This window comes from Suricata suricatta, chromosome 8 (genome assembly GCF_006229205.1).
Source record: "Suricata suricatta isolate VVHF042 chromosome 8, meerkat_22Aug2017_6uvM2_HiC, whole genome shotgun sequence".
Lineage (NCBI taxonomy): Eukaryota > Metazoa > Chordata > Mammalia > Carnivora > Herpestidae > Suricata > Suricata suricatta.
The window spans coordinates 41699779-41713216 of record NC_043707.1 but is presented as its reverse complement, the minus strand read 5'-3'; the positions used below and the strand labels follow the sequence as shown (position 1 = coordinate 41713216).

Sequence of the window (13438 nt, the reverse complement as noted above, 5' to 3'; positions counted from 1 at the left end):
CATTTCCCAGACTCCCTTCCTCTTCTCAGAGGCTCTCTCCTCACTCCCTTATTTTTCTCACCTGAGGCTGCTCTGTCTCTATTCTCCAAACTACTGACAATTAATTGTCTTTCTCTTCCACCCACTGCTAGCGTCTGGACAGGCAAGCCCAGCGGGGGAAGGTGGAAGGTATTAGCAGAAGTCCCCCAGGGAGGCTGTGGCTGCCCCGGCAGTGGGGAGGGGCCCATCGCCCCTGGCGCCCGCAGCACTAGCCGATCCCCTATCAGCAGCACCCACACGGCCAGGACCCGGCGCCAGACGGCTGCCCAACCTGGGTCCTCAGCCCACACTAGAAATCAGGGCAAGAAATCGCTCTAGGCAGTAAGGCAAAGCAAACCACAAGCCGGGGACAGGGTGCCTCCCCCTCCTCCACCCGAGCCGGCTAGGCCACTGGTCTTGGCTGGGCCTTGACTTTCCCCAGCAAAGGCAGGGCCCACGCCACAGAACAACAAACTTCTGAGCAGCTGACTCAAATCGGGTCATTTTCAGCTGGATTGCCACGGGCCCTGGGCCTCCTGTATGTCTTTCCCAGCGGCAGGGCAAAATGGGAAAATCTGCATTTAAGATTAGAACACCTGTGTCCAGATGCGGCCGCCGTCATTTCCCAGGTATTTACTCTAGAGTAATCATCTCTAACTCCGAGTCTCACTTCATCATCTATAAATAGTTGTTATTATATTGTTTTTTAGAGATTTTTTGATTGAATCAAAATACCTCTCACTTCTGCTCATAAATCTGAATCGTTCCCTCCAGACCTACACGAAGTCGACTCTTTATTCTACATGGCAGCCCTTCAAGTATTTAAAGACTGTTAGAGCCTCCTACTCTGGGATTCCATGAATACCCCTTATTCATTAAGGCGATATGCCTTGGCCATGACTTCATAGCTTCTCACCCTGGACCCCAGCCAATTTGTCAATGTGTCTCTTAAAATCAAGGGCCTAAAAGGGAAACTTTCAGGTGAGGGAATTGTTCTGTATTTTGAGTGTGGGGGTGGCTATGCAATTGTTTAAGATTACCAAATTTCAGGGGCGCCTGGGTGGCTCAGTCGGTGAAGCATCCGACTTCGGCTCAGGTCATGACCTCACAGTCCATGGGTTCAAGCCCTGGACTTTTTTAATTACCAAATTCCATCAACCTGTCCACGTAAAATAGGTGAATTACACTGCATGGAAATCAGACCTTCACTGCTAAGGAGGCTATGTCAGTATTATTTATTCTTGAAACTTCTAAAATAAAAAAAGTTGGATGGCAAAAATAAAACAAAGACAGCCCTTCCAGTGGCGTGTAGATTCATCAGGAGACTTCTCAGACTAGTTCTTTACCCCAGCACCGACGGAGAAATCGCCGCGAGCCTTGAGACTGAAAACAGAAAATGCAGAGAAATGCAGTGTTGGTTCAAAATCAAATAGAAATAAGCAATTTTTTTTTAAGTGACAGAAACTTTTCCAGGGGAATGTTGAATGGAATGAGGGTTGCTCTCACTAAAACTTGAATTTTAAAAGCTCTCATGCCTATAAAGGGATCTGATCTGATTAACTAAAAGCACTCTTTTTACTGATTACTTAGATTTAGACATTAATGAGAAAAAGAGATAGCATTATCTATTACGTTCCTGTTAAGCCTTGATGTCTATTATTCTGTTTAACCCTCAGCCCAACTCTTTGAGACACTGTCTCCATTTAACAGATAAGGAAAGCCTAGACTCACCTGGTCAATTATCTTGCCCCATTATCACTCGGGTCAGAAGGACTCCGGAGCCTGTCTGAGTGTCGCTGTGCCTGTTAGATAGGGCCCCCCCGCAGGGAAGGACTGGGCCCTTCTTGTCCGGAGGTATGGTATGCAAGCAGAGGCTGAGGGCACTGTATCTTGTTACAGAGAGATATCCCACATGGCTGGGGAGCTCGGAGTAGGTATAGGGGGAGGAATAGACTGCCAGTAGACTGGGGTCTTCCAGCTTGGTTCTCTTCCAACTCAGAGATTCTGTGACCCTAAATACCATGGATCTAAGACAACTGTGTCATGAGGATGTGCGAGATAAACCTGGTGTGTGTGTGTAGAAGGGCGTGAAGGTAAGAAGTGTGCACATGGGCTTTGGAATATGGAGTATGGAATCGTCACTCTGCCATTCGTAGTTGGGTACTTTTTTCTTGTGAGCTCAAGTTTGGCCTTTATCTGTAGGAACCCTCAGCAGTCTGGGTGGAGGGTTTGCCTTTGTTTTTATGAGGCAGCACCCCTCTGTACCCCTAGGATGAGGAAGAAAGCCACTGACAACCTGGAGCCAAAGTTATTACTTGCTTTAGTATTTCTAGATCATGCAAAGAATTTCCCCCATCTACAACCCCAGCCCCTGCTGGAGGCAAATCTATGATTGGGAGTTCACAGGAGGAATTTCTTTCTTCTTCCCAGTGCGCAGGCCAAGGTAGATCGTCTCCTTGCTCTCACTGATCAGGTTCTCCCTGTTCTGTTTTTACCATAAATAGGTCCCTCTTCCTCATACTTATATGTTATGTTTTTAAATTATTTTCTGTCTCTTGTCCACCACAATAGAAATTCCCCAGGGTCAGGGATCTGCGTTTGTCACTTGGGATAGAAGCCTAAATCACAGCAATCTTTCAAAACATGCAGTCTCCTTCTGGTTCGTACCCGGCCCTTTAACTGAGAATGTTACCTTTTGAGGGTCTCAGTCCCTAGGTCTTGTCTTTTATCCCAAAGTGACCCTGTGAGGACACACCACTTGCTTGCTGCCATTTCAGCTTCCTCTTCACTTCTGGACCTTAGAGATTTCTTTCCTTCCCTCCAAGGTTAACTATCCATTGAAAAAGTACTTGATATATATTTTTCAATGTGTATTTATTTATTTATTTTTGAGAGAGAGAGAGAGAGAGAGAGCACAAGATATTAACAATGTCATAAGATTTTTGTTGGAGACTTAAGTAAAAAGACATTTGTAGATCACCCAGAACCTGGTAAATAAATGCTCAGTGCATAATAACACGATTACTATTGTTTTTGTAAGTTGTGCCCTCTTGATTTATGGGCACACCTTGTACAAAGGAGCTTATGCAAATAAATGGGCTAGGAGCACACACCAAGGGCAACTCAGAAGTTCAGGGTGTTTGGGGCCATTATGGACAGCATTCTGCCCTCCCACCACACAGCATTCTGTGCAACTGGTCAAAAACAGAAAGGTACAAAGACTTCCCTAAAGGCCTCCCAATACTTTTCCCACCATATCACACAGAGAAATTGATAACAGTTGTCTGGCTCACAAGGGGTAAACAGATGGGGCCTTTCAAGGTGGGAGTGACCCACCTCAGGCCAGCAGCCCCCAAGCCTTCCCAGACTCCTCAAACGTTAAAGGGACACTTTGCCACACCATTAGGAAACGATAAAACATTACTGAGAGCAACTAAAGACAACTTAAGTAAATGAAGATTATACCATACTCATGGATAGAAACGTCAACTATGTAAAGATCCTCATTCCCCCCAAACTGATCTTCAGATTTTTTTTAAGTTTATTTATTTATTTTGATAGAGAGAGAGAGAAAGCACACGTGCACATGGGCACACACACAAGCATGGGAGGAGCAGAGAGAGAGGGAGAGAGAAAGAATCCCAAGTAGGCTTCGCACTGTCAGCACAGAGCCCAGACATGGGGTTCGATCCTACAAACTGTGAGATCATGACCTGAGCAGAAACCAAGAGCTGGACGCTTAACTGACTGAGCCACCTAGGTGCCCTGATCTACAGATTCGTGTACTCCCAGTCTAACTTCCCACAGGGGATGTTTGTTTATTTGTTTGGTTAGGTTTTTTGGTGGAAGTTGACAAGCTAGTTCTAAAAAATGAAAATAAGGGAGCCCTCCTGGGCAGAGTGACAGTAATTACTACAATATGGCATGGGCCCAAGATAGACAAATGGGCCAACAGAATAGATTAGAAATCCTCCAAACCAATACGAATACAAACAGTTGATTTATGACAAAGAACAGAGGGAAAGGTTGGTCTTCTTCAATAAATTGTTCTGGTGTATTCCTCTTGGTTCTGATTTATTGCTGTCACTATATTTGTGAGATAGATCCATGTTCTTCTGTGTAGCTATAGTTCATTTGTTTTCATTCTGGGGTTCCACCTATGTATGTACCGCCCAAATATCAGGCAGGACTTAGGGTGCTGCCTCTTGGGAAGTAACACTATCCTGACCTCTGGGATGATTCCAGCTCTTGAACGGAGTGGTGGTTACACAGGTGTTCATGATTAAAGATTGAGCTCTGCATTTTAGTTTTATGCATTTTCCCTATATATTATATTGCACGACCACTACGGCTAAGAAATAAGAAATTTAAAAAGTTATGACATGTAACTTTCTGGGGTAAACAGAGAAAGCTCTTTGAGGCTGCAAGTGACCTACCCTGAGGGTGTCAGCTCAGCTGCCCTTGGTCCTGCCAACTCTGTCCAAAATTGGAAGGGATCAATACCTTGGCATCACCTCTGCACCGTGGTCAGGCATCTTTGATCTCTCCACCTCATGGTTTTTTTTCTACTGTGGTAAAATACACATGACATAAAATTTGCCATTTTAACCATTTTTGAGTGCATTAAGCACATTCTCATTGTCATGCAACCATTGCCACTATCCATCTTCAGAACTTTCCAGAACTTTTTCCTCTTCCCAAATGGAAACTCCACACCCATTAAACAACAACCGCCCATTTTCAGCGGCTTCCTGCCCGTGACAACCAACACTACTCTCTGCCTGTATGAATTCCATTACTCTAGGTACCTCCTATAAGTGAAATCATACAGTATGTTTGATCATGACTGGCTTATTCCACTAAGAGAATGTCTTCAGGTTCATCCATGTTGTATAGCACGTGTTGGAATTTCCTTCCTTTTTAAGGCCGAGTAGCATTGCACTGTATGTGCACACCGCATTTTTGATTTCCATCCATCGGTGATGAATTCGTTACTCCCACCTTTTGGCTTTTGTGAATAATGCTGCTGTGAACACAGGTGTCCAAAGTATCTGTTCAAGTCCCCACTTTCAGTTCTTTGGGATGTTTACACCCAGAAGTGGTATTGCTGTGTCATAGGGTGATTTTATGTTTAATTTTCTTCAGGAACCACCATACTGGTTTCCGCAGCAGTGCACCATTTTACATCCCCACCAACAGCGCACAGCCTTCCGATTTCTCTGCATCCTCACCATCATTTGCAATTTTCTGGGTGGCGGGAGTTGATAATAGTCATTCTAATGATATCTCATTCAATTTGCATTTCTCTAAATATTAATGCTGTTGAGTATCTTTTCATGTGTTTATTGACCTTTTGCATATCTTCTTTGGAGACATGTCTGTTCTTTTACCCACTTTCTTTCAATTTCTTTTTTAATATTTATTTATTCTTGAGAGAGACAAAGCACAAGTGGGGAGAGACAGAGAAACGGAGAAACAGAATCCAAAACAGGCTCCAGGTTCTGAGCCATCAGCACAGAGCCCAGTGCAGGGCTCAAACTCACAAGCCCTGAGATCATTACCTGAGCTGAAGTCGTCGGGTGCTCAAACAACTGAGCCACCCAGGCACCCATTTTTTAATCAGCTTGTTTTATTTTATGTTGTTGAGTTGTACTGCCTCAATTTTTTGACTATAAAACAAAGACCCAGGCAGGGGAAATGACTTAGTCAAGGTCACGTCAGGTTCATAGCAGAACTATGGCTACAACCCATCCTTTCATTTCCAAGGCCAAGGCCCTTTCCTACTACACCCATCTGCCTGGCTCAGTACAAGTTTCCAGGCTCCATCCCTCACATTTGAGATCCATCCCTGATAGGCCCAAATTTTTACTCCAACTTTGGATCTGACTATCCCTGTCTTACCTTGTCTTTTTAGTAGCTCATTAACTTGGAGTCTGGAGTTTTTAGCTCCAGTGGGTTTCTGTCCCTGTCCTGAGTCCGTGTTTACGACAGTCCCCTCCTTTGACTCCCCAGGTGACTCTGGCCTCATCCTCTACCTGAAGAGGCAGTCCATGGTGCAGTCCGCATACCTTTGGAGGAATTTATTAGGCCAGGGTCCAGATGCAGAACTGAGATAAATGTTTTACAGCAGCACAAGGCCACTGCTCTGCCATGTTGCACGTTGGGACCCACATGATTGCTAATCTGAGCTTTCTGTGTTTTTTCTCTGCAACCAGGGGACAGGTCAGGGGACACCCCAGGACCCCTGGAGAGTTGCAAATGATTAACATTTGCAAGCTGGCTGCAAATGATACTTTGGCAGTCATTCTCTCCCTCTACCTTTTCAAAGCTGAGGGGACAGAATACACAATACATTCCTCCTACAAGGAAGACTGAGGTGCAGAGCAAGAACAGGGCTGGCCTTGGGTTCCTGCCTGGTCAAAGTCCGGGCACTCTCAGAGTATGGACTGGGGCCTTCACTTGCCTCTTTCTGAGAGACACAGAAACAGAAGATGGGTGGTCCTTGGGAAGTCTGGACCCCATCTTAAAGAGCCAGCTTCTCAGGGGCCCCGGAGCTTTGGAACAGGAGAACAGCAAGTTCCAGACTTTTCAAGGCCACAGCGTCAGCCTCCCGTACCCGTCACAGAGACACGGGGGCCAGCCTATCGATAGGGGGGAAGGGCCAGGGAGACAGAATCAAGACCAGGAGCAGCCTAGAGGTCTCAAGTCTGTGGCATGGTTTCAAAGACATTCTTGCCTCAAATATTGCCTCCTCTGGGTCATTCTGGGGTCTCCAGATATTCCAGTTTGGAGGACAACCTCGTCTATGCACCTCCTGCTTCTTCCGTCGTTTAGAATTCTAACGTGCCAGGAAAAAAAGAGAAAAGCAATGCTTCCCTTTACTGTCCACTGAAGAATGTACATTTTCTTCTCAGCAGCCCAAGGCAGGACAGGGACAATGACAAGCATCTGCCTTAAGGTGGAGTGCAGCCTCTGTACCAGCCAGCCAGGCGAGTGCCGGCAAGGTGGCCTTGGCTGAACGCTATCTTTTCCTTTCCCCTACCTTAGACTGGAGACAGCCTGGAGGGCAAAATGGCAGTCCCTGATTCAAAGAATTAGGTGTCAGGAAGGCCCAGGGTCCCTGGTGGCTGTGGGAAGGTGGAGAACATGCATGTCCCCAAGTATGGGAAGCTAGTTTCCTCACCTCCTGCGGCCGAAGACAGGGCCTGGCAGGAGCCTCGAGGAGGAGATCAGTACCAGATTCCCACGGCCACTCCTGCGACACACAGGATGACAGGAGTCTGCCACTACAGGGCCATGTGCTAGGTGACCTTGGGGTCTGGGGGAGTGGGGGGATGGATAGCGTGGCTCTGAGCTGCCGAGAGGAGCCTTTTTCCTGTTTGTTCACACTGCACAGCATGGCTCTGTGGTGGTGAGAGGGCACAGCAGCCCCAAGAAGGGACAAAGCTGTGACTGTAGCCATGTCTGCCATGAGGTGGTGTGTCCTAGAGGTCAGGAACCCCTCCCACCCCTGCAGATCAGTGGAGGGGCAGCGGTCCTGCAGCCCCAACCCGCGTCACCACAAGGCCTGGCTGCAAGGGAGTCTGGTGTCCCTATGACCAGGGACTGGGTCCCAGAGTCCCCAGAACACCACAGTGACCTGAGCAGGTTTTCTCTGCCTTCTATTTAAAAAGACAGAACTCGAGGCCAATATTCCTGGAGAACCATTCACCACAGACCAGAAATTAACACTGAAACTGAGAGACACATTCTTCCCAAGGCCTGTTCTGCCATCTTGACACCAAACCCCTGAAGCTGTCACCCCATCTCCACATTAAACAGCCCTGATGCCCTCCTCAGATGTCACCAAGGACTCTGGGTAGGAGGCCAGTGGGGACGGTGGCCAGAGGTGGGGACTGAAATGCCTACACAGCTTTGCCTTAGCTGCCCTCCTGCCCTGAGGTTTGGTTTCTTTCCAGAGAACTGTGGCTGAGGGGCCAGTTCACCCGTCCCCAGGGGAGACACTGGGTCACCCACCGAGCCTCTGGAGCCACAAGGGGCCGAGGCCAAGGCAGAGATGGGTGGCAGATCCTTCAGCCTCTGACGTACCTGCTCATAGCCGCCCAGGCTGCTGGCAGTGCCAGCAAGTGACAAAACAGGCATAAGCCCTGAGTGGGACCAAGGAATAGAGGCGTCCTCGCCAACCAATGCCCCACAAACTCACATGGCAAGAGCCCTGTGTGGATGCGACCGGGCGAGCTTCAAGGGAAATGTGACAGAATGACAAAAGTTTCCCTCTGCTCGCGGACATGGTCCCCGCATCCTTGCTGCCTGAATGCCTGATCTGGTCAGGGAAACATGGCAATCAGCCATAAGAGTTAAAGTGAGCTTTGTCTGGGGGACCTGGGGGGCTCGGTGGGTTAAGCATCCGATTTCAGCTCAGGTCGTGATCTCCCGGTTCATGAATTCGAGCCTGGCATTGGTCTCTGCGCTGACAGCTCAGAGCCTGCTTAGATTCTCTCTCTCTGTCTGTCTCTTTCTCTCAAAATAAATAAATAAGCAAACATTAAAAAAAAAGAAAAGTTGAGTGACTTGCCCAAGGTTACAGAATAAACCACAGAGCTGTGACTTAACCACCATCCGGAGACACATGTTCTGTGTGGAGCTTCAGCAGAACCGGGGGCAACGGTTGAAATTAAGGGGAGGCAGATCTGAAGGCAAGATGAGGAAGAATTTTCAAACAACTGGGTGCCTTCAACAAAGAATACTGTGTGGGTGGTCACAAGCTGCCCAGCATGAGAGAGATGACAGCAGAGGACACAGGAGGTACTACATAGAAGTCTGCAAGGAGTGATCAGCAGCGGCGGGGGCTTGTTAGGGACACAGATTCCTGAACCCCCCTGTGCACCTTCTCAATCAGAAACTCGTTGGTAGGGCCTAGCCGTCTGTATTTTAACAATCATCTGGCGACTTGAATACACGCTCAAGCATGAGAACCCCTAGCCTAGAAGTTTCTGCACACAATTCTGCCGGAGTAGGATATGATTCAACATCCAACTTGATCTTCCTTTGATGTGGAGCACTTACTAGTAAGACCTGGAAAACACTGTATCAGCTGCTACATTGTGTAACTGGACTCAGGACCTTAGTAATCCGAAGGCTGACAGGCTAGATACTCAAGAGGCTGCGGGCCAGGGGCTGTCCCCAAAGCCACCAACAGGAGGCAGCCTGTATCTGAAAAATGCTTCCCCCTGCCTTTTGAAATCCTGCCTTCTTTAAAGGTTCCATTCATGGGGCGCCTGGGTGGCTCAGTTGGTGGCATCACTTCAGTTCGGGTCATGATCTCACAGTCTGTGGGTTCGAGCCCCACGTCAGGCTCCGTGCTGACGCTCAGTCTGGAGCCTGCTTCTGATTCTGTGTCTCCCTCTCTCTCTGACCCTGCCCCACTCAGTCTCTGTCTCTCTCAAAATAAAAATAAAGACATAAAAAATTAAAAAATAAAAAATTTTAAAGGTTCCATTCAAATGTCACTTTGTCCCCAAAAGCGCTTAACAGTGTCTGGCTTAGGGGACAGTCTTCATTTCCTCTTCCCTTCTGTCTCTTCTTTCTGGGTTGTCTCCCACTCCTGGGGGGCTCACAGCACTGGGCACATTCTGCCTCATCCCACACCTTGTGGACCCAACAAAGGGCGACCTGCTGGAGACCAGACGGGCTGGCGCTCACACATGCCCACCCCACGGTGTCCAGGACACAACAGCTTCCCGAGGAGGGAGCAGAAGCAGGCCTTGAAGGAAATCACGGCTGCAGGGTTCTGCACGGTGGACAGGAACTCCCCGGCTGTGGAGAAGGAAGTCCTCCGCCGCTCAGTTTCAAGTCTGAGGTCTTTGCAGAACGTTGAGGGTTTTACAACGACTAGTGTGAACACGCGCATGACTGCTGGTGCTTGCGGGGGCCCCAGCCTCGCAGAGGCCCTGCTGTGCTACCCCCAGCTCCTCTTCAAGGTCGCCGTCCTCCTCACCGCTGCACAGTCCTCGGCTGATGAGACAGGCCAAAGGCGGTCATGGCCAACCCTCTGAGGAGAGCAGTGTGGATGAATTTCCATTTCAAGGGACAGAGAAGTGATACATGAGACTGCTGTTGGAGGGACTGGGTTAGCAGACACCCGGACCCATCCAGCGGCTCGTGTCTGTGGAGCCAGAGGTCCTGTGAGCTGTGGTGGACCGGCCCGTGCCCAGGATGGCGGTGAGAGACTGTAGATGGGGAAAGACCCTCCCCGCACCCACGACCATGCCCGACGCTGGTTTCCATCCCCCAGGAATCAGCACATTCTGTTGTGAACGCAGAGCAATTTAGCAGAATCGGGAGGCTGTCTGCCTGACAACACAATGACTTTGGTGGACCCTCCTCAAAGCACCCCAACCCTGGATGCTCTACTGGTATGAGGACCACAGACCAGGAACCCCCTGTCCACACATGAGTGAGAGCGACTCTAAATCAGACACAAAAAAGTTCTCCAGCCCCACTTCTGATGACACATCCAGGGCTCATGGGTGGCCCTGCATTGGTTAGCAAGCAAGCCGGGTGTCTGTGGCAGGGCCACGGGGCTTCCTGTCACGGTGGGTCCTCCCCCACCAGCCTTGCAGAAGTCAGGACCCAATGCTTCTCACTCTCAGACCGATGCTCTTTCCACCAAAAAAGCACAACGTTAGAATTTAGGAGTAATCCCAGCCATCCGCCCAGCCATCAGCACAGCCACCAGTGACCAAGAAGGAACAGGACAAAGCAAAATAGAAATGGGTTGAGGGGGTCATAGGTCGGGAAACAAGGATGTACAGGCCTGTTTGGGTTGCTCCCCTCCCTGTCTCCTGTGCCCCCCACCCAGCCTCCCTTACAGCCCTTCCCTCCTTCTTCCCCTTCAGCCTGGAGCTGCTCTCTATGCTGTTCTTTTTTTTCCCCCGAGAGAGAGGTAAATTGAGAGAGCATGTGAGCGGGGGAGAGGTGCAGAGGCAAAGAGAGAGAGAGAATCCCAAGCAGGCTCCATGCTCAGGGTGGAGCCCGACTCAGGGCTTGATCCCACAACCCTGGGACCACGACCTGAGCCGAAATCAAGAGTCAGACGCCCAACAGCTGAGCCAGCCAGGGCCCCCTCCTCTGTTCTGTCTTTAAGTCTCTCAGGAAAAGACTCGCTACTCCTCTTCATTTCTGAGAGCACACGCTTGTCCTCACACCTCCTAGTCATTCGATCATCAGTCTTGTCTTTCTTCTGAATCACCGAGTGAAAAACTTTGTCCCCTCGCACAAAGAACACAACTTCAAAGAGCACTTTTTCTGGGCCCTCTCAGCAGATGGTTAGAGTCTGTCTCTAACACACAAACAAGGAAGAGGAAAAGGAGAAAGGAGCAGAGGGTGAGGTAGAGGAAAAAATTCACGGTGGGAGTGGAGGAGAGAGAAGCAGGAAGACCCCTGACTGCTATAAAACCCCACTGCTGTGGTTTTCAAAGACCGTCTACACCAGTCAAGAAGGTGTGAGCAGTGACGGAAGTGGGAGACCGAACAGCACCCCGGGCGCCGAGAGCTCAGCTTCACCAGAGCCCCCAGCAAGAGAGAGGAACTTCAGTCCGAAGGTAAGAAGATCCCCTGGGGACCCAGGGTCCAGAAGCAGGGACGGGACACTTCACAGAACTGCCCAGGTAAGGGCAGGCTTCCAGGGAGATCCCCAAGGAACCCTGGTGTTTGAAACGTTTCACCCTCAGGTGCCCGGGAAAGAGAAGTGATCCTCTGTGCCAGCTGGGCCACCATGGTCGCCCTTCCCAGCAGGCTTTCAGGGCTACGTGCCCCCCTCTGACCCCTCAGATGGGAAAGAACTGTCCTGTGGGCTCATGGCAGGGAAAGCCAGGTGAAATCCTTGAACCACTATCCGTGGGGGCCCTTTATGCTGTTCTGAACCCTCTAGGCCGTTTCCTTTTGCTCAGCGCTCCTAGGCGATAAATGACCAAGGTTTGGACGAAGCCCCCTCCGAATGCCTTAGAGCCTGGCTTAGGACAAGCCCGTGGGCCCATTGGAGCTTAGAGCTAGTTTTGTAAGGCGCCCCTGGGGGAACTTTATACCCCCGATGTGTGCTGGGGGTGGGGGATCACGCCAACAAGAAAGGCTTCGGGCCAACTGGCATGTTTCGGCACAGTCAGTGTGGGAATTCCAGGGTGAAAATAATGGTTTAGAAATAGTTTTCCGCTGGGGCGCCTGAGTGGCTCAGTCTGTGAGCATCAAACTCTTGATTTCAGCTCAGGTCATGATCCCAGGGTCACGGGATCAAGTTGGGTCTGGGTCCCTGCTGAGCATGGAGCCTGCTAAAGATATTCTCTCTCTCTCTCTCTCTCTCTCTCTCTCTCTCTCTCTCTCTCTCTTTCTCTCTCTCTTTCTTTCTCTCCTCTGGCCCTCTCCCCTGCTCATGCTTTCTCTCTCTCTCAAATTAAATAAATATTCTTCCTCCAAGTTCCAGAGCAATGCACTTTAGTGGAAGACATTTAATTTAGAAATCAGGAGACCTGGTTGCCTCCATTTCCTTAATTACAAAAAGAGGTGGCCTCTTCTGCAGGAGTTCTTAACTTGGGGGGTCCATTCCTGAATCTGGGGGAAACATGATATATTGATTTATTTTCACCAGCCTTTGACTGAAAGCTAGCATCTGCTTCGATTACGAATGTTGGTCAGAAACCTCAGTGGGATTTGCCATCAGCAAAAATCGGAAATATTTTCAGCTCTCATTCCAAGAAGATAGTTCTTGATAGTTAGCGGCTCTGGGGGTCCACCAGGTTAAGAGCCACAAGCCTGGGAAAGAGCCTCCAATGGGTGCTAACCTCATTTACTTACTTATCTGGTTCTACCGTCAGGAAGTTGGGGTTTCGGTGGATGAAATCCCCTCTCTGGGCCGGGGGCAGCTTTTTCAACTTGGTGGGAGATCTGCAAACAAGCATTTGTGAGGCTGATTGCTAACCTTGCAGCTCCTCTGAGAGGGTCATGCCTGGGCTTCAGCAGCAAAGCCAAGAGCCTCTTCCTTACAGTCTTGTCCCCACCTGTGACAGCCAACACGCCCCAGAAAACCTTGGGCACAGATTCATGTATCATTTCACTATCACAACATTCGCAGCAGGGAGTTTTAACCACAAGAGGAACGAGAGGCTGAGCAAGGTTAGTAACGGGCCGGAGACCACACGAAGCTTGGATTTGAATCTGGGACTCCACGTGCTTCCCCGTTTATAAGGTCGGGGGCAAGGAGGGGAGCTTACCTCCGGAGGCGCATCTTCAGAATCCATAGGTCCTGGGCAGCCAACATAGTTCGGGGCCCCCGGGGAAGACTGACAGGTGAGGATGCCATCCTAAACTGTACCCTCCTCCTTGCAGATTATGGGGCTTGCAACGTTTTATGATGAACAGAAGACCT

At 49.4% G+C, this 13438-nt stretch overlaps 1 protein-coding gene across 1 annotated transcript in view; it reads left to right on the top strand.

Annotated features, from left to right (window-relative positions):
- Positions 1-567: 567 nt before the first annotated feature.
- CD160 (CD160 molecule) overlaps positions 568-13438 on the top strand; it is a 27241-nt gene continuing 14370 nt past the window's right edge. Inside the window, 1 exon segment of the mRNA XM_029945992.1 lies at positions 568-647. The gene's annotated coding sequence lies outside the window, so the exon portion shown is untranslated.